We start from the raw sequence: 19,174 nt of genomic DNA, 5'->3' as shown, positions 1-19,174 counted from the left end.
AGGACGTGCAAATCTTTGCGCATTCTTTTGCCTCAGGCAACTTTGAAAGAGAGGAAGCATGTGCACACTTTCTCTTTGAAATTTGGTGCAGAGATCAAAGGTAAATAGTATCCTGCAGGTTTTTCAGCTTTCAGATGAATTTTCAAAGGAGCTATGCATGTAAATGTAACCTACTATTGTAGCAATTTTCAAAAGCCATTTACTTATGATACATGCACTTACCGCAGGTAAAACCTATTAAATTCAATGGAATATATTAGAGCAATTTTCAAAAGTCCGCTTATCACAGGTAAAGTGTATTTACACATGTAAAACCCAGTTTTAAGCATGTAAATGATTTTGAAAATCAGGCCTTATGCATGTATTATGAAAATTTTCCCCTAAATGATGCATTTTCTTATCAAAATAACATCCTTGGCAGCAGCATCTACAACCAACAACTGCCCTTGGCCATTATCTCACAATATCTAACTTAGAGGGTCATTCTTTAAATTGCAATAGGACCTTATCGTCTGCGTTACCACAGCAATGCATGCGATAATTACTGATACCACGCCGCCGCAATGTGGCCAGCTGCACACTTTCGCCCCCTACGGCCCTTTTTTGGCTAGTGGTATGGACTACCATCACAGGGATCTTGTGGTGCCACGGTGGCAATGCCAGCACTGTGACAGCCTTAATTGATCTTTGAACTGGGAAAGAGATCTAAAAATATTTATAAATAAATTGTGCAACCAAAAGTAGACACAGGCCACTGAGGGAGGACAATGAGAAAATGGACTAAAGAGAGAAAATCAGAGATGACTAGAGCTGTAGAAGTAAAAAATACAGCAAGAGGACCGGTGGCGTAGTGGTAGGATGAAATTGATCTAACATCTTTATATTGATTTTTAAGAACATAAGAAAATGCCATACTGGGTCAGACCAAGGGTCCATCAAGCCCAGCATCCTGTTTCCAACACTAGCCAATCCAGGCCATAAGAACCTGGCAAGTACCCAAAAGCTAAGTCTATTCCATGTTACCATTGCTAATGGCAGTGGCTATTCTCTAAGTGAACTTAATAGCAGGTAATGGACTTCTCCTCCAAGAACTTATCCAGTCCTTTTTAAAGCACAGCTATACTAACTGCACTAACCACATCCTCTGGCAACAAATTACAGAGTTTAATTGTGCTTTGAGTAAAAAAGAACTTTCTCCGATTAGTTTTAAATGTGCCCCATGCTAACTTCATGGAGTGCCCCCTAGTCTTTCTACTATCCGAAAGAGTAAATAACCGATTCACATCTACCTGTTCTAGACCTCTCATAATTTTAAACATCTCTATCATATCCCCCCTCAGCCGTCTCTCTTCTCCAAGCTGAAAAGTCCTAACCTCTTTAGTCTTTCCTCATAGGGGAGCGGTTCCATTCCCCTTATCATTTTGGTAGCCCTTCTCTGTACCTTCTCCATCGCAATTATATCTTTTTTGAGATGCGGCGTCCAGAATTGTACACAGTATTCAAGGTGCGGTCTCACCATGGAGCGATACAGAGGCATTATGACATTTTCCGTTTTATTCACCATTCCCTTTCTAATAATTCCCAACATTCTGTTTGCTTTTTTGACTGCCGCAGCACACTGAACCGACTATTTCAATGTGTTATCCACTATGACGCCTAGATCTCTTTCTTGGGTTGTAGTACCTAATATGGAACCCAAAATTGTGTAATTATAGCATGGGTTATTTTTCCCTATAAGCATCATCTTGCACTTATCCACATTAAATTTCATCTGCCATTTGGATGCCAAATTTTCCAGTCTCACAAGGTCTTCCTGCAATTTATCACAATCTGCTTGTGATTTAAATACTCTGAACAATTTTGTGTCATCTGCAAATTTTATTATCTCACTCATCGTATTTCTTTCCAGATCATTTATAAATATATTGAAAAGTAAGGGTCCCAATACAGATCCCTGAGGCACTCCACTGTCCACTCCCTTCCACTGAGAGAATTGTCCATTTAATCCTACTCTCTGTTTCCTGTCTTTTTAGCCAGTTTGCAATCCATGAAAGGACATCGCCACCTATTCCATGACTTTTTACTTTTCCTAGAAGCCTCTCATGAGGAACTTTGTCAAACGCCTTCTGAAAATCCAAGTATACTACATCTACTGGTTCACCTTTATCCACATGTTTATTAACTCCTTCAAAAAAGTGAAGCAGATTTTGAGGCAAGACTTGCCCTGGGTAAAGCCATGCTGACTTTGTTCCATTAAACCATGTCTTTCTATATATTCTGTGATTTTGATGTTTAGAACACTTTCCACTATTTTTCCTGGCACTGAAGTCAGGCTAACCGGTCTGTAGTTTCCCGGATCGCCCCTGGAGCCCTTTTTAAATATTGGGGTTACATTTGCTATCCTCCAGTCTTCAGGTACAATGGATGATTTTAATGATAGGTTACACATTTTTACTAATAGGTCTGAAATTTCATTTTTTAGTTCCCAGACATTAAAGAACACCCAAGGGCTTCTAAAATCATTAGCTAGTCTTCCTTAATAAAATTGTTCCTCAAATGGAGTGACCATCTATGTGTAGGTGATGAGACTTCAGATTATTAACTTGACACACTAATATAAAATATAATATAGTTATCAATTTCACCTTTATTTCATGCTGACTGCAGTGGGTGCATATAAGAATCCTGATAATGAAATGGTAAAGCTTAAAATACTGAGAAGCCCTAAGTACTTTAGTTCTTCTATGAACAGTATTTCATCCATGTCAGAAATCCTTGATATACTGATTTTTTTTTTAAAGCAATATTTCAAGCCTGTGAAGACAGGAATAAATTTAGGGTTATTACAAATAGAATGATACAGCAAAAGCCCCATTATTTGGTATGCATGGACAATAGTCCATGCTAATTTATTGAATATGCAGTTATCTGAGACACCCCTGCTTCCTGCTCCAGACAGCAACCTGCAGGGAACAGAGCAGAGAAGAGGAAAGCTACTGTGCTCCTTAATGTTGATTAGCATTTTGTTACTCGGCAGGAAAAATAAAAGCTAGATGCCGGGTAATTCAGCTTTCCCATTGGTTAGATGCCAGATAATGGGGCTTTTATTGTACTTTGGTAATCTTTAACCATGTCTTGCAAATATACAAAACAAAAGGGCTATATTCTGTTTTTTTGCAATGTAACTAGTGAATATGCAGTGCACAGGTCCTTATTTCCCCCTGAATATAAACTCTGGAGCACTGATGTTTCTCCAATGTAGTTATCCTAAAGTGAGCCTCAAGGATAACTCAAAAATGTTTAGTAGTGCTAGATCCTCAATTGATTCCTCTACTATTGTAGAATCATTTGCAGCCCAGTTGTTTGAAGATGAGCAGATTCACCACATCACATAAGTAGGTTATGTGATTGTATGGGGCACTTAGCATAACAAAATTCCAGTGCTTTCTGGAAAACACTAGAAATCTTTGCTGCTTCTGCATAGGACATGCCATTCTGTGGCAGCCCTGCAGCTTCTCTGTTCTGTTTCTCCACCAGCCCACGTGAACATGCTGTAGCAGGCTCTGGGGTTTCAATTCATTGTTCACGCTTTTCCTCCTGGTCTTCTCCAGAAATGTTATTTTGTCTTCCCTGCTCAAATCAAATGGCCCCATCAGCCATCTTTGAACTCACAGATAAGGCATTTATGGAAGACAATCATCCTTCATGGCAAGGGATTGCTGATGATAGAATAATTTAACATTTTTTTTAGGATAATGGCTTTAAAATATTTAGAAACAAATGATGAAGGCCATCACTACTACTGCTGCTGCTACTACTACTACTAAACACTTCTGAAGCGCTACTTGGTGTACACAACGCTATACAAATATATATGAGACAGACCCTTCTCAGTAGAGCTTACAGTCTAATCAAGACAAGCATACAGGGCAAAAGAGACTTCAGGAATTTAATTTATTAAGACAATGGATAAAAACTGATGGTATAAGTGGGACATAGCTTCAGATTTAAAGCAGCCTCAAAAGGGTCAGTTTCTAGACAGGATTTAAATAAAGCAAGAGAAGGGAGCATGACACACCAGTTCAGCAGTCCTTTCCAAGCATATGGTGCAGCCAGGTGGAAAGCATGGAGTCGGCACTTGGCGGTAGAGGAGAAAGGCATAGACAGGAGTAACTTGCCTGATGAGTGGAGTACACAAGGATGGTTATAGAGATAAGAGGCTGTGAGGAGCTGCAGAACAGTTTGAATTGTATGCGGGAGTGGATAGAGAACCACTATGGTGACTTGAGAAGAGGGGTTAGATGGGGGTAGCAACTTTGGCAAATGATAAGTCACACAGCTGAATTTTGGATAGATTGTAATAGACAGAGATGGTTCATTAGGAGACCTGTGAGGAGGAGATGATGAGAGTGGATAAGGGTTCTGGTGCTGTGTTCAGAAAAGCAGGGACAGAGTTTGGTGATATTATAGAAAGAGAAATGGCACATTTTAGCAATGTTTTGGATATGTGTGGAGCAGGAGAGAGAGAGGAGTTGAAGATGATTCCAAAATTATAGGCTGAGGGGACTGAGAGGATTATAGAGTTATCCACGGAAATAGAGAAAGGAGGAAGGGGGGAAGATAAGGAGCTCTGTCTTGGCCATGTTGAGTTTAAGATAGTGATGGAATATCCAGGCAGCAATTAGTATTCAGAGAGCAGAGAAGAGGACCCAGGACAGAACCCTCAGGCACACCAGTTGATAATATGGCAGTAGAGGAGGATCTGCCAAAGGAAACAAAAGTGTGATGGGAGAGATAAGAGAATCAAGATAGGACAGAGTCCCAAAATCCAAGTGAAGACAAAGTATCGAGGAGTAGATGGTGATCCAACAGTGTAAAACGCAGAGTATAAGGATGGAGTAAAGGCCTTTTATTTTAAGTATAAACAGATCATTTGAAAGTTTGGCAAGGGATGGTTCTGTAGAATGTAGAGGGCAAAAACCAGACTGGAGTGGATCAAGAATGGCTTGATATGAAAATAAGTCAAGACAGCAGCAGTGTACAGCACATGCAAGTAGTTTGGAAGCAAAAGGGAGGAGAGAGATGGGATGATAGCTGACAGGATAGGTAGGTTCTAGTGAGGGTTTTTTGAGGAGTGGTGTGAACACAGCATGTTTGAAGGCAGCAGAAACAGTAGCAGTGAAGAGTGATAGATGAGGATGTGACAGATGGAAGGGATGACTGCAGTAGAGAGAGAGCGGAGGAACTGTGTGGGAATGTTAGAGGAACAAGTAATGAGTTTGGAAGAGGAGAGAAGATGGGCAATTTCCTCCACTGTGACTTCAGAAAAGGAGGAGAGTGGTGGAGGGTAGTGGAAAAAGTGGAGGAGAGGGAGGTATCGGTGATCTGGTTGAGAACTCAAGACTAATTTTGTGAATCTTGACCTGGAAGTAGCTATAGTCTGGGCAGACAGTGAAGGGGCAGGGAGGTGAAGGAAGTTTGAGGAGGGAACTGAATGTGGCAAGGAGACGGTGAGGATTGTATGCAAGACAGTTTGTTAGATTAATGTAGTAGCCTTGCTTGGCAAGTATAATAGCAGACTGGAAGGGAGGTCAGCATGAATTTGAAATGTATGAAGTCTGGGCATGCGATAATAGAGATGTTCTGTAAAATGAGCACAGGAGCATAAGAAGTGAATTCTAGAGATGAGTGAAGGGCTGGGGTTTGGTGTACTTTACAGGACAGGTAAGGGGAGGGGCAAGAGTGTCTAAAGTAGAGGAGAGTATACTGCTTTGTCAACTGACTCAGACAATGTAGTGGAGGAAAGGAGACTTGAAACAGTGGAGAGGATACAAGGGTTGACAGCTTTGAAGATTCCTGAAGGTGTGGATGATGACTGGATGAGGCTGGAGTTGAAAGTGCTTTAGTGTGAAAGTTATCAGGTGATCTGAGATAGGAAGAACTGAGGTGGAGAGGTCTAAGAGACAACAGTTAGAGGAATGAACTAGAGCAAGGTAGTGGCCATGCTTGTGAATAGGAGTGTTAGAGCAAAGTTGGAGATAAAATGAGATTAAGGAAAGGAGATTTGAGATATAAGAGTCAGAGTGGTCATCAACATGAAGGTTAAAATCATCAAGGAAGAAGGAAAGTCAGGAATCAAACTCAGTGAGAAAGGAGGAGGAGGATTTGCCAGGGGGTCAATAAATGACAGCCACCAAGAGAGGTAGTGGGTTGAATAGGCAAATGGAGTGGGCCTCAAGAAAAAGGGAGAGTGAGATTGAGGTGGAAGAAGGGGTTGAAACATTAGAGAAGGGGGAGATCAGTACCATCATCGCATCCTACTTACTGTGTGAGATGTTTGGGAATAAAATAACTTCCATGAGAGAGAGAAACAACTGAAGCAGAATCCTCAGAGGAAAGTCAGGTCTTAGTCAAGGAAATGAAAAGTATGGGAGCGAAAGAGTTCATGAATATAGGCAATCTTCTTAGAAATGGAGTGGGCATTCCACAGTGAGCATGAGAGAGGAAGAGGAGGAATAGTGATACGAGTGGAGGTGTAATGGTTTGATATGCACCAATGGGGTGAAAGTTGCCTTGGAAGGCCAGGATTGGGATTGATATCCCCAGCTGAGAGTAGGAGAAGGAGCAGGAGAGAGTACATAGAAGAAAGGTAGAGGTGTGACGACAGCAACAAGGATGAGATACTGTCAGGGAGTGGAGATGGCTGGATGAGAGGAAGAAAACTCTGAAGTTCAAGAGCAGGGGACAGTGCAGCTGACAGAATAGTAGGTAAGATAAAGAATGTAGGGAATGGGGAAGATGGATTTGATGTTAGTGGTTTGCAGAAGGGAATAAGACTGCGGAGGATTAACATCAGGAAGAGAAATTTTAGTGGAATCATAAGAAATAGAGAGGCCTGAAACCTGCCAGTTCCTAACCTGCTGCTCTAGAAATGTGGGCTGGAAACAGCTCAAGCCCGAGTGGGTGTGGAAACTTCCAGATTTGACCACTGAGGCAGCTGGGAGAAGTATGCAGATAGGATGTAACTTATTTATTTATTTATAAGATTTTTATATACCGCGTATACGCACAAAGTGGAACTAAGCAGTTTGCAAGAGATAAAACATTCATAATAAAAAAACAAAAAGCATGCATTAAGGATAAATTACAAATCGCAGTGAGATTGAAAAGGCTAACTCATGCCCTGAAAGTGGGTGCCCTTCAATGATGCTGCTGTATAAAGGCTTCGGAGCAATCCTGCTACCACAGCAGCTGCATGGAACACTCACCCCACTGCCCTGATGAGGCACATTAGCACCTCGGCAGGCACCTGCCTCATTTGAAAGCCCTGATGGGTGCATGTGGGGAATACTAGGTTGGGATGAAAATGAGTGCCTTACAGGGAGGGAAAGAGTGAACTGAGTTCTAAGGCATTGCCTGCACAATAATTCTGCCTACATTTTGTGAAATTCAAACTCAAGAAATGCATTTTGTTGTGTGCACCTGCTGTTTATGATTTTACAGACCTGCCATGCCTCTGCTAGACTTAAAATGTTTCTAACTTACTGTTATTAAGATCGATTTTCAAAAGATGTACCTGACTAAAAGCAGGTGTTATCCAGATGAATCTGCCCCCTTTCAAAATTGAACCTTCTAACCAGCTATCTGAGTGTAGTCAAATTCACAGACTGCACAAAGTTATCAAAGCAGAAAGGGGGTTGACCAGAGACATTCCTGGGACAGGGTTTCAAATTTAGCCTGCTAGTTCTATATTCAGAGCCGACCGGCTAAATTTGCCCAGTCAAATCTATGCAGTGCAATAGCAGGCCTAAATTTGGCTGCTGTTACCCAGCTACCCTCCCCCGACTGCTAGGCATTTAAATACCCTTCCAGAGCTGTGACTCTCCCCCACCCCACACACACACACACACTCTTCTGGCATCAATAAAAAATAAAAAACCTCCCTCCCTGAGCAGTTATTCCCGCAGCCAAACTTAAGCACCCAATGGGAAACGAAAGCCACCCTGCTGGAGCTGTAATCCTCCCTTTATTCCCAGCATCTGCTAGGAATTTAAATGGAATACATCTCCAAAGAGTGATTTCCCCCTCCTTACCTCCATCTCAAAGATCTTGTCTCTTCCCTCCCTTTTGCCTCCTTCCCTAGTCCATATGCCAACATTCCCCAGTGACATACTGCTCCACCCCTCTCACCCCTGCAACAATCCTGCAAACCAGCGGCACCCCTGCCTCTTACCAGTCCTCCCCACCATATCCTAGCCGGGAGCACCACTGCGAAAGCAGCCACATGTAGCAGCCCCTGCAGCTAACACATGCCTCCACCATGACATCTCCAAGTGTTACAGTTAATCAAGTAACAAAAAAAACAACTTAGGCTTAGGTTTACCACCACAAACAAAGACTTACAAGGGTAGCCCTTCCACTCTTAAAAACAAAAAACCCCTCTCAGATGCCTCCTGAAGCACGTTGTTAAATAAGTCAATACCTGCTTCCGACAGATGAATGCCATCTGACCTATAAAGTGGGCAGATGCATCTGTGGGAATCATGTCTAATCTGAAAAACCCCTGCCCCTCTACCCACAATCCTACATATTGACTTTTTTAACCCTGCGCTTCCAAAGAGGTGGATTCCTAAATTTCTGTATGAGCATGTTAACCCACACAAAGTGAGTGCCCAGCATCATGTTCATTAAAGACGCAAAGTCCTTCCAAACTGTTGCCACTAATTCCCTACAAGACCACACCCTCAGATCATTATGCCCCAAATGCATCACGAGGACTGCCGAACTGATGACTCCTTTAAGTCCATGATGACAGTTAATAACTGGTTCCATATCATCCCACAATGATCGAACTAGCAAACACATTGACCTTCCGATGTGAGTCCCTGATGTTCGCTGCAAGGTCTCACCAAAGCCCTCCTGTATGACCAATGGACAAATGAGTGGCCCACGACCCAAGCACACTCATGATCGATGTCACCCGCTCCAGATCCCGCAAGAAACAAACACAAACAAATTGACCATAAAATGTCTGCATACCACCCAACCCCCAAGACCATCTCATGACTCCGGCCTGATGTAGGAAGTGAATGCTTTAGACCGCCACCGACCAATATGTCTGATCTGCTCTTGCCACTCAAAACAATAGGAATTCTGCTATTAATAATACTCTTGACTCTATTGCCCCTCTAATTCCCTGTCATGTAAAATCTAAACCCTCTGCTCCCTGGTATTCTGATTCTCTTCGAACTTCTAAGTCCATCCTTAGAAGCTATGAATGTTACTGGCGAAAATATCGCATTACTTCCACTAAAAATTCTTTCTTCAGCTGCCTGAGGAAATATAAAAAAGAGATAGATATCGCCAAAAAATTTTTTTACTCAAATAATATAAGCGCTGCAAACTGAATTCTCTCTGTCTTGTTTAACATTGTCAAGAATCTAACAGTCCCTCAAACTTCCTTCACTGAAGTTGACAACACACCGTGTCACCGCATAGTGACTCATTTTCAGGATAAAATCTCTAAAATTTCAAATAACTTTTTGCAACTCCCTAGTCCCAAATCTACTCCCCCCACCAACTTGACTGTAGCTGGTCCACTTTTTCTCATGTAGATATTCCGACAATCACCTGCGTACTTCACAAAATTAAAATCTTTTTCCCCATTTAATCCCTGTTCTGGTCAATATCTAAAAGCTTTAGGTGACCTTGCCAGTCCTTTTCTTTGTCAGTTTGTAAACCAATCTCTTGATTCAGGCATATTCCCAGACATTCTTAAACAAACTTCCATCCTTCCAATTTCCAAGAAAGAAAAGGAAGACATCTCTCATCTCAGTAACTTATGTCCTATTGCCTCCCTCACCTCACTAGCAAAACTAATTGAATCTGTGGTTTTGCTTCAGCTCAATGACTATCAAACAATGTATTTCTTCATCCGAATCAACATGGATTTTGAAAAGGCCACAGTACAGAAACCTTACTACTATCCTCTTTCCATACTTTAATCAGAGGTTTTGATGCTAATACAGATTACATTTTAGTGTTTGATATTTTAGTTGCCTTTGACACTGTGGATCATCAAATCCTCCTCTCCCAGTTACAATCCATTGGTCTGGCAGACACTATACTAGAATGGTTTCGATTGTACTTATCCAATCGTTCTTAACAAATCAATATTTGCTCTCATTCTTCTGATTAGTACACACTTTCCTCTGGTGTCCCCTAGGCTTCTCTCTCTGCCATTCTATTTAACATACATCTTATACCACTATGTCACTTACTCAACAATCTAAATATCCAGTTTAAAATTTATGCAGATGACATTCAATTGTTTATACCCTGTTCCTCATCTTGGTCCACTACATTATCTACTGTACATATATTCATAAAAACAGTTAACTCTTGGTTGTCTCATAATCACCTCAAACTGAATGTATCCAAAACAGAGGTTCTCCGTCTTTCCACAATACCCCATTCTGCTTTCAGCCCTCCTTCACACTTGATCCTAGATGATGTATCCATCCCTATAGTTTCTAAAGCTCGAAATCTTGGAGTAATTCTAGATTCTAGCTTATCCATGGTTAACCATATCTCCACTACTGTCAAAAATTCTTTCTATAAACTTACTCCATCGTCTACTATTTGCTGATGATTTTTGTACTGTAACAGTTTATCTTTATTGGTTTAGTCTACTGTAATGCCCTCTACCTTGGTTTCCCTGATAACACTGTCTGTCCATTGCAGCTAATTCAAAATACCGCAGCGTGCATGTTAACTGGTGCTTCGCGGAAAGAATACATTACTCTAATTTTACACTCTTTACACTGGCTCTCTGTCCACTATAGAATACAGTACAAGACTCTCTCAATTATACACAATTTGATACATGATTCCTCTACCTGGCTTTGTTCATTACTTCATATCTACCAACCCAACAGGCATTTATGCTCTTTACATAAAAATTTCCTGGAAGTCCCTACTGTCCATCTTGCTAGGCTTGATATTATTAGAAGGGTGTGCCTTTTCAGTCACTGGCCCCTCACTCTGGAATTCTATCCCAGATTATCTAAGGCAAATAACATCTCACAAAGAATTTAAGAAAAATCTAAAAACTTACCTTTTTTCCTCTAGCTTTTAGATCACTTTCTACTTCTCAATAGCTCTTTTAAGGTTAATCCATGCACTCGTTAATGTACATTGAGAAGTCCTACCTTCAGGTTTTAAATCCCATGGGCTGTTCTGAAGTCCTACCTTCAGGTTTTAAATCCCATGGGCTGTTCTATGTACAGCCCATGAGCAAAGTTAACGTTTACTGTAAACCGAGGTGATCTGTATCCCATACAGGAACCCCCGGTATATAAAACCTAATAAATAAATAAAGGTTTAATTTTTATTTTGTATGTATGTTTTTGTCATTTTATCATACGACTATTTTTATTTTATTGTGTATAATATAATCACTGTAAACCATTTTGACTAACATTCATTGTAAAGACAGTATCTAAGCATTTTTAAATAAATAAAATAAATACATCTAGACACCATATCAATCGAATCCAATGCTTTACCTAAAAAAGTAATCTTTGAAATAGGACCTGCCATCTTCCCTTGAGCCACTGGAACACAAAAATTCTGAGCCACTTCCAAGAATCCACTTAACAAATTTCTACAAGTGCTTAACCCAGTTGCACCTATGAACAAGAAATCATCCAAATAGTTCAAGACACTGTCAAAACCCATCATGTGAATGTTTACCCAATGGACACAAAGGTACTGAATGCCTCAAACAAAGTGCATCACACAGTGCATCCCAAAAGGCAAATAGCGATCAACAAAGTATTTACTCTGAAACGCAAAAAACAACAATGGGAAACAACTAGAATGAATGGGCAACCAGCGGAAAGCCGACTTTATGTCCACCTTGGCCATGAGAGCCCCTCAACTTGCCCTCCTGACCAATACCACCACTGCATCAAAAGATGCAAAACGAACTGAGCATTTTACCTTGGGCACAAAATCATTCATCAATTGACCTGGAAGAAATGACAAATTAAGTATCAATCTATATTTTCCCATCTCCCTCTTCGGGATAACTGCTATTGGTGAAAGCTTTATCAGCTCAAAAGGTATGAAATTGAAAGGCCCAATAATGCGACCTAGAACTATTTCTGACCCTCAGTTTTTCCTGAACCACCGAAGCAAAACACGTAGCAGACCTTGCGTTCTTAACTGCACCCCCAAACCCCAAACTTTCATAAGGAATAATAAATCCATTACCAAATCCTTCCTTCAACAGCTCAGCAGCTCCATAGTGGGATATCTCAACAGTCAACCCCACATCATATCCAAACTCACAGGCATCTGGGCCAAAGACGCTAAACTATTATGACTTGGCTCCCCACCCTGTGAATACAGAGGGCTTCTTAATGTATTTACTAGTTGGGTGCCCAGCTCCCTATATCTAACAGGCTTGACTGAATTTGTAGTACGGGAATAAGGAGGAAGTTTTATTATCTCCATAGATATTAGAAGACCCAGATTGCTGTTTTATGATATTTCCAACCTTTGCAACCCCACTAGATTCATGAAAGGAACTCACCTGACTCATCCCTTTACTCACTTTATCACCTCCATTATCTCTCTTATTAGTCATCTGGGTTAACCATAAATGTATGTCCTGTCCCCCACAACATGTGATGATTTCCCTTCATCTTATCCCAAAACCTTTCAATTCAAAGAGGTAAAGCAAGGTGACAAAACATTTCAGATACATCAAAGAAAGGTCCAAAGTGGTATAGTGAAATTGAAAGGTGAAAAGATTCTATGTGTGGAGAGAGACAAAGAGATGGCAGAAATATTAAACAAGTACTTTAATTTGGTGTTCACTGAAGAAGAACCTGGAGAAAGGACCGTCACTAGTTAACAAGACATTGGAGGGGCGTGGAGAAGACAAAACACTTTACAGAAGAGAATGTATGGGAAGAGTTAGGAAAACTGAAAGTGGACAAAGCCATGGGCCTGATGAGGTTCATCCCAGGATACTGAGGGAGCTCAGAGATGTGCTGGCAGGTCCGCTGCACAACCTGTTCAATAGATCCCTGAAAACAGGAATGGTGCCAAGTGATTGGAGAAGAATGGTAGTGGTCCTGCTTCACAGGAGTGGTAGCAGAGAGGAGGCAGGAAACTACAGGCCGGTTAGCCTCACCTCAGAGGTGGGAAAAGTAATGGAGACTCTGCTGAAGTGGAGGAGTAGCCTTGTGGTTAGAGCAGTGGGCTATAAACCGGGGAGACCAGGATTCAAGTCCCACTGTCTCTCCTTGTAACCTTGGGCAAGTCACTTTACCTTCCATTGCCTCAGGTACAAACTTAGATTGTAAGCCCCCTGGGGATAGGGAAATACCTACAGTACCTGAATGTAATCCGCTTTGAGGTGCCGAAAAGCGAATGTAAAACATCTAAATAAATAAATAAATAAAAGTAAAGGATAGTGAACTATCTACACTCAGGAGGATTGCTGGACCCAAGGCAGTATGGATTCACCAGGGGAAAGTCCTATCAGACAAATCTGATTGATTTTTTTGATTGGGAGATTAAAGCATTGCATCGAGGAAGAGTGCTCGATGTGATCTACTTGTATTTCAGCAAAGCTTTTGATACGGTCCTGCATAGGAGGCTTGTGAATAAAATGAGAAGCTTGGAAGTGAGCACCAAGGTGATTGTGTGGATTACGAACTAGTTGATGGATAGAAGGACAGCATGTGACAGTAAATGGAACCTACTCTGAACAGAGAATGGTGTTAAGTGGAGTGCCTCAAGGATCAATGTTGGGACTGGTCCTATTCAACATCTTTGTGAGTGACACTGCAGAAGGGATTGAAGGTAAAGTTTGTCTGATTGTGGATGATACTAAGATTTGCAGCAGAGTGGACCCACCGGAAGAAGTAGAGCAAATGAGACGTGATTTAAGAAAGCTTGAACTGTGGTTGAAGATTTGACAACTGGGATTCAATGCCAAGAAGTGCAGAGTGATACATCTGGGCTGTGGCAATCTAAAAGAGCTGTATGTGATGGGGGGGGGGGGGGGTAAAGGGCTGTTGTGCACAGAGCAAGAGAGGGACCTTAGGGCGATATTGTCTAGCGATCTGAAGTCGGTGAAGCCATGTGACAAGGCAATCGCTAAAGCCAGAAGAATGCTGGGCTGCGTGTAGAGAGGAATAACCAGTAAGAAAAAGGAGGTGATAATCCCCTTGTACATATCCTTGGTGAGGCCTCACCAGGAGTGGTGTGTTCAGTTCTGGAGACCGTATCTCAAAAGGGACAGAAACAGGATGGAGGCAGTCCAGAGAAGGGTGACAAAAATCGTGGGAGATCTCCATCAAATGACTTATGAGGAGAGGTTAAAGGAACTAAATATGTATACCCTAGAGGAGAAGAAGGTGCAAGGGAGATATGATACAGACCTTCAGATACCTGAAAGTTTTAATGATGCACATTCGACAAACCTCTGTTGGAAAGAAATCAGTCGAACTAGGTCATGAAATGAAACTCCAGGGAGGACGACTCAAAACCAACATCAGAAAATATTTCTTCATGGAGAGGGGGTGGTGCATGCCTGGAATGTCCTTCCAGAGGAGGTGGTGAAAACAAAAACAGTGAGATTTCAAAGGGATAAACACTGTTGATCCCTAAAGGCTAGAGGATAGAAATGAGGAAAAGAGCACATGGGGGTAACTTGCTCGTCTGGCAGTTACTACCCTTAACCAATAAGCCTTTATACTGTTCATGCAATTCATTATTTCTCTCTGCTTTAACAGCATAGTTTCGGACAGCAACCAACAACATGGTCATTGAATTTTATGGTCTGGGAAAACAAATAAGTATGGTGGTAACTTTCTGATGCGATTATTACTACCCTTAATCAATAAGCCTTAAACTTGTTATGTAACTCTAACATTGCTCTCTGCTTCAATGGCAAGAGATAAAAGATAACGGAGAATTGGACTTAGACAGTAACAAACAAGGGCCATGACTTTAATGGCTTGGAAAACTAAGTAAGGGGGTAACTTGTATGCCACAGCAGATGCCACCCCCTGATGCTACCATTATAGGGGAGACCTGTATGGCATGGCTGATGCTACCATAAGCTTGCTGGGCAGACTGGATGCACCATTTGGTCTTTTTCTGCCATCATTTCTGTTTCTTTCATCGTAATTAAGCCATGCCCACCCCTCAATTTTTATAGTCTCCCAAGATGCTATCCCCATAAGCCAGCAAGGCCCCGTACTGCACTGGATCAAAATGTCCCACTACACTCGCCAGATGCAAGAAACATCAGTTCCTGGGACTTTTCTGGATACTACACCATCCTTTAACTTCTTTCTTACTCCTCTTCTTTTCCTTCCTCACACCCTTCCACCCCCCAACAACTTGAAAATGTCTATATAACGCCTCTTCCTTAAACCCTTTGGAACCTTCTCCCATAACTCAGTTAATGCAAACTAACGCTGGGTGACTCATGTCCTGCGCCAGACCCTCCCCGCCTACCCCACGTACCTCAGGCCTAACGTCAGAAGAGGGAAGACTAAGATGAAAAGAAAGAAGTCAACAAAGAATTCCGCCCCTTGTGACTCTTGTCCCCTGACCCCAATAGACTCACCCATCGAAGCCCTGACAGCAACGCTCGACTGTCCTCTGTCCACTACTGCTGCCTGATGCTAAGCACCGTCTATCGTCCCTTGCTGACGCCTATTTCCCTCAGCTGTATCCCATTTAAGATCCTGCTCCCTGTGACTGACTCCACGCTGACTTGTCACTCCATCTTCATGCATCCAATGAATATGTCCCAGGCTGCATCTCATCTGCTGCGGTACCTGCAATGGAAGACACAGGGCACACACCATTGCCATAACCACAAAGCCTCCATCCCCTCTACTTCCTCTAGCCCCTGAATGTCCCCTTAAATGTGTCCGGTGCGCTGCACCCGGCTCTGCTCCACGCTGCTCTGAGCCCCAAACACTATCTGCCATCCAAGGATCGATTTTCCCCCATCCTACCCCAGCAACTACTCGTAAAAACCCAGCTAGCTCCCAAATCCTCCCCCCCCCCCCCCCCCCCCCCCCCACCCCCTTGCTATCCTGGGACCCCAGACTAACCTGCCCCATTAGCTCCCCTAGCAAATCCTTGCCAACCAACTCCAGATCCCCAACCATTACTCAAATCCCCATATGTATGCTGATTATCACCTCTCCTTACCCTAGCACCCCAAAATAAGACAGATCATTAAGAAACAAAACCTCTCCCTTATCCCTTACCTCCATGCCTAAGGCATCAAAACCCCCCTGCACATTTTGGACCCTGGCACCTGTAGGACCTCCCTGCTTAACCACCTCGGCTCCTGTCTCCTCAGCATATTCACCCCTGCTACTGCTGGATTCCACTTCAACGTCCACACACGTGCCTGATGCAGACCCACCACTGTCCCCTCCGTGAGCAACAAGCAACCCCTCTGCATGCACACCTGCACCCTGGCCCACCCACACACATTCTGGATCTGCTCCAGTCACCTCCCTGTGTCCCACATCTCCCAACGGAGCCCTCAAACTACCGCTCAAATGCGCCTCTGGAGCAGAAACCCCACCAGACCTGGGAAACCTAGCAACTCCCAAATGCGAAGCAACACTTTGGCCCAGCTGTCTTGCTGCAGGCAGGTCACCTGATGCAGAAGGCATCTTGGAAGAGCTGCCAATACCTTCCCTCACAGGGCCATCCCGATGCAGTCTCACCACCCTCCTGCAATTCAGCACAGGGCAACCACCGCAAAGAAGGCCTCTCAGCTGACCGGGAAACAATGCGCACCCAAAGGGGGGCGGGGGGGAGAAACACACTTCAAGACAAAGTTACAAGAAAATACTACCCATCGCCGCCACTGCAGGATCTGAGGGAAGCAATAGCTCCTCAATCCTGGTGGAGGAAATTGGTAAACAAAACATCCCCTTCCCTGAACCTAACCATGACCCCTACAGGCTCAGACCTGTTAGGTTCAGGGAAGGGGATGTTTTGTTTACCAATTTCTTCCACCAAAAATTTATAAAACAAAGCAGGGAGCCAGCAACTTGGCCCCCTCCGCCAACAATTAACAGAGCAGGCTGGGGAGAAGAATGCCAATCTGCCACCATGCTAATGGCGGCAGGGTGGATGCTCTCCCAGCCTGGGTCATACTGTAGGAGCAGGATGACAGAAAAGGACCATACGGCCTATCTTGTCTGCCCATCTATACCAACAGCTCAGCCCTACATCCCTATTACCCCCTCAGAGTGTTTGTCCCATGCTTTCTTGAATTCAGATACAGTCCTTGATTTCCCAGTCTCCACTGGGATGCAGTTTCACACATCCACCACCTTTTTGGAAAAAAAATGTCTTTATATTACCCCCTTTCATCTTCTTTCCTTAACCCCTTGTTCCGGAGCCTCCTTTCCATTGAACGAGGCCTGTCTCCTGTGTATTCATCCCTTTGACGTATTTAAATGTGTATCATATCTCCACTGTCTTCTAGGGTATGCATGCTTAGATTTTTAAATCTGTACCCATATGTTTTATAACAAAGACCACCGATCATTTTAGTAACCATCTTCCGAATTAACTCTATCTGGTTTATATCCTTTTGAAGATTCGGTCTCCAGAATTGTACACAGTATTTCAAATAAGGTCTCACAAGCGATTTATAAAAGGGCAATATTGCCTCCTTTTTTCTGCTGACCATTCCTTTCCCTATGCACCCAAGTATCTTTCTGGCTTTTGCCATCAACTTATCCATTTGTTTGGCACCTTAAGATCATCAGGTACAGTCACCCCAGATTCCACGCTTGTTTCACCCCCCTTATACTGTACCGCTCCCTTGGGTTTTTGCAGCCTGAATGAGAGTTTATGTTATTTATTTATTTTATTAGTTTTGTGACTTCTGAGCATTACATAAACTGGAGTCCTAGTTAAAACTCATGCTTAAGTTGTACGGTTAAAGCAGAAACCAGAGAGTGAAGAAAATTCCATTAGAACTCGTGACTGATACTTATGCAATGGTCTAGCATTATTTAGAGTTGAGGCATGAAGTGGTTTAATCTCTTAGATATGCAGGTACAAGGAACAGCTTGCCTCATGGCAAGGGAGTGTCAGTTTGATTCTAATACGCTTTGGATTCATTCTTGAAATATATTTTCTCCACGTGGCCTGTGTGTGTGTAATCATTTTGAATGGTTTAGATTCATTCTTAGATTGTCCTATTGTTCTTTGTAGAATATAGCTAAAAAAAAAAAAAAGGAGATTACCAAAATCATCGTATAAACTGTTAATGTGACCAGACAAGAATTTGTAAATATTTGACTATCCAAGAGTAAGTTCATAGATATCACATTATAGTATAAGGGGTATTAGTTGCCAACCGGCCTTGTTAAATTGCTATGCTCTATAAAAAGCTGCAGTATTGGTGTCAATTTTGGGAACAGAATGATTTCTAGTTGAAAATCCTTAATTGACCGATTGGATTATCTCTGAACGTGATCGGCTTCTGCCGGCCAAGTGAAACCATGCTTCAGATAAGTATTTGATTTCACATTTTTCCTCTCTGAAACAGGTTATGCCGAAACAGCAGCTATTGTAGGAACAAAAATTGGGAGTGATATTTCTGAACTGAACTTAAGAGCATGCAATATGAGAAATAAAATTAAAAATACTACAACATTTTGATTTTTAGTTGCATTATAAATTTGGTAAACAAAAAAATATAGGGGTAAATGATTGATACATGTGCAATTCAGATATATTGGTAATTATGTACAAAAATAAATTAGAAAAAGCTAATCCAATCGGTCAATTAATAATTTTCAACTAGAAATCATTCTGCTCCCAAAATTTGTGTGTCTGGATCAAGACTTATGATTTCTGCTTAGTAACTTATTAGAAACACATGGTTTTCAAACTGTGGAAATGGTGAGAATTAGGAAATCCAGAGGTAAATTACCGAAGTGGTAAAAAAAAAGTCATGCTCATAATATATTTAGAAATTGGGCAGTGTATATGTGTATTTCCATGTGCTTTCCATATCGGAAAATGCCATACTAGATGGTGATATTGATCAATTGTTCTTTTCAAATGTTCACAGCCCTGAATGTTTTCAATTGCC

At 42.1% G+C, this 19,174-nt stretch overlaps 1 protein-coding gene across 3 annotated transcripts in view; it reads left to right on the top strand.

The window, feature by feature from the left end:
- The window catches only part of ITSN2 (intersectin 2), a 337,690-nt gene that overhangs the window by 272,866 nt on the left and 45,650 nt on the right, over positions 1 to 19,174 (top strand). The window lies entirely within an intron of this gene.

Source organism: Rhinatrema bivittatum, chromosome 3 (genome assembly GCF_901001135.1).
Source record: "Rhinatrema bivittatum chromosome 3, aRhiBiv1.1, whole genome shotgun sequence".
NCBI lineage: Eukaryota > Metazoa > Chordata > Amphibia > Gymnophiona > Rhinatrematidae > Rhinatrema > Rhinatrema bivittatum.
The sequence above is the reverse complement of the archived record's forward strand: the minus strand, read 5'-3'. Positions and strand labels throughout refer to the sequence as shown.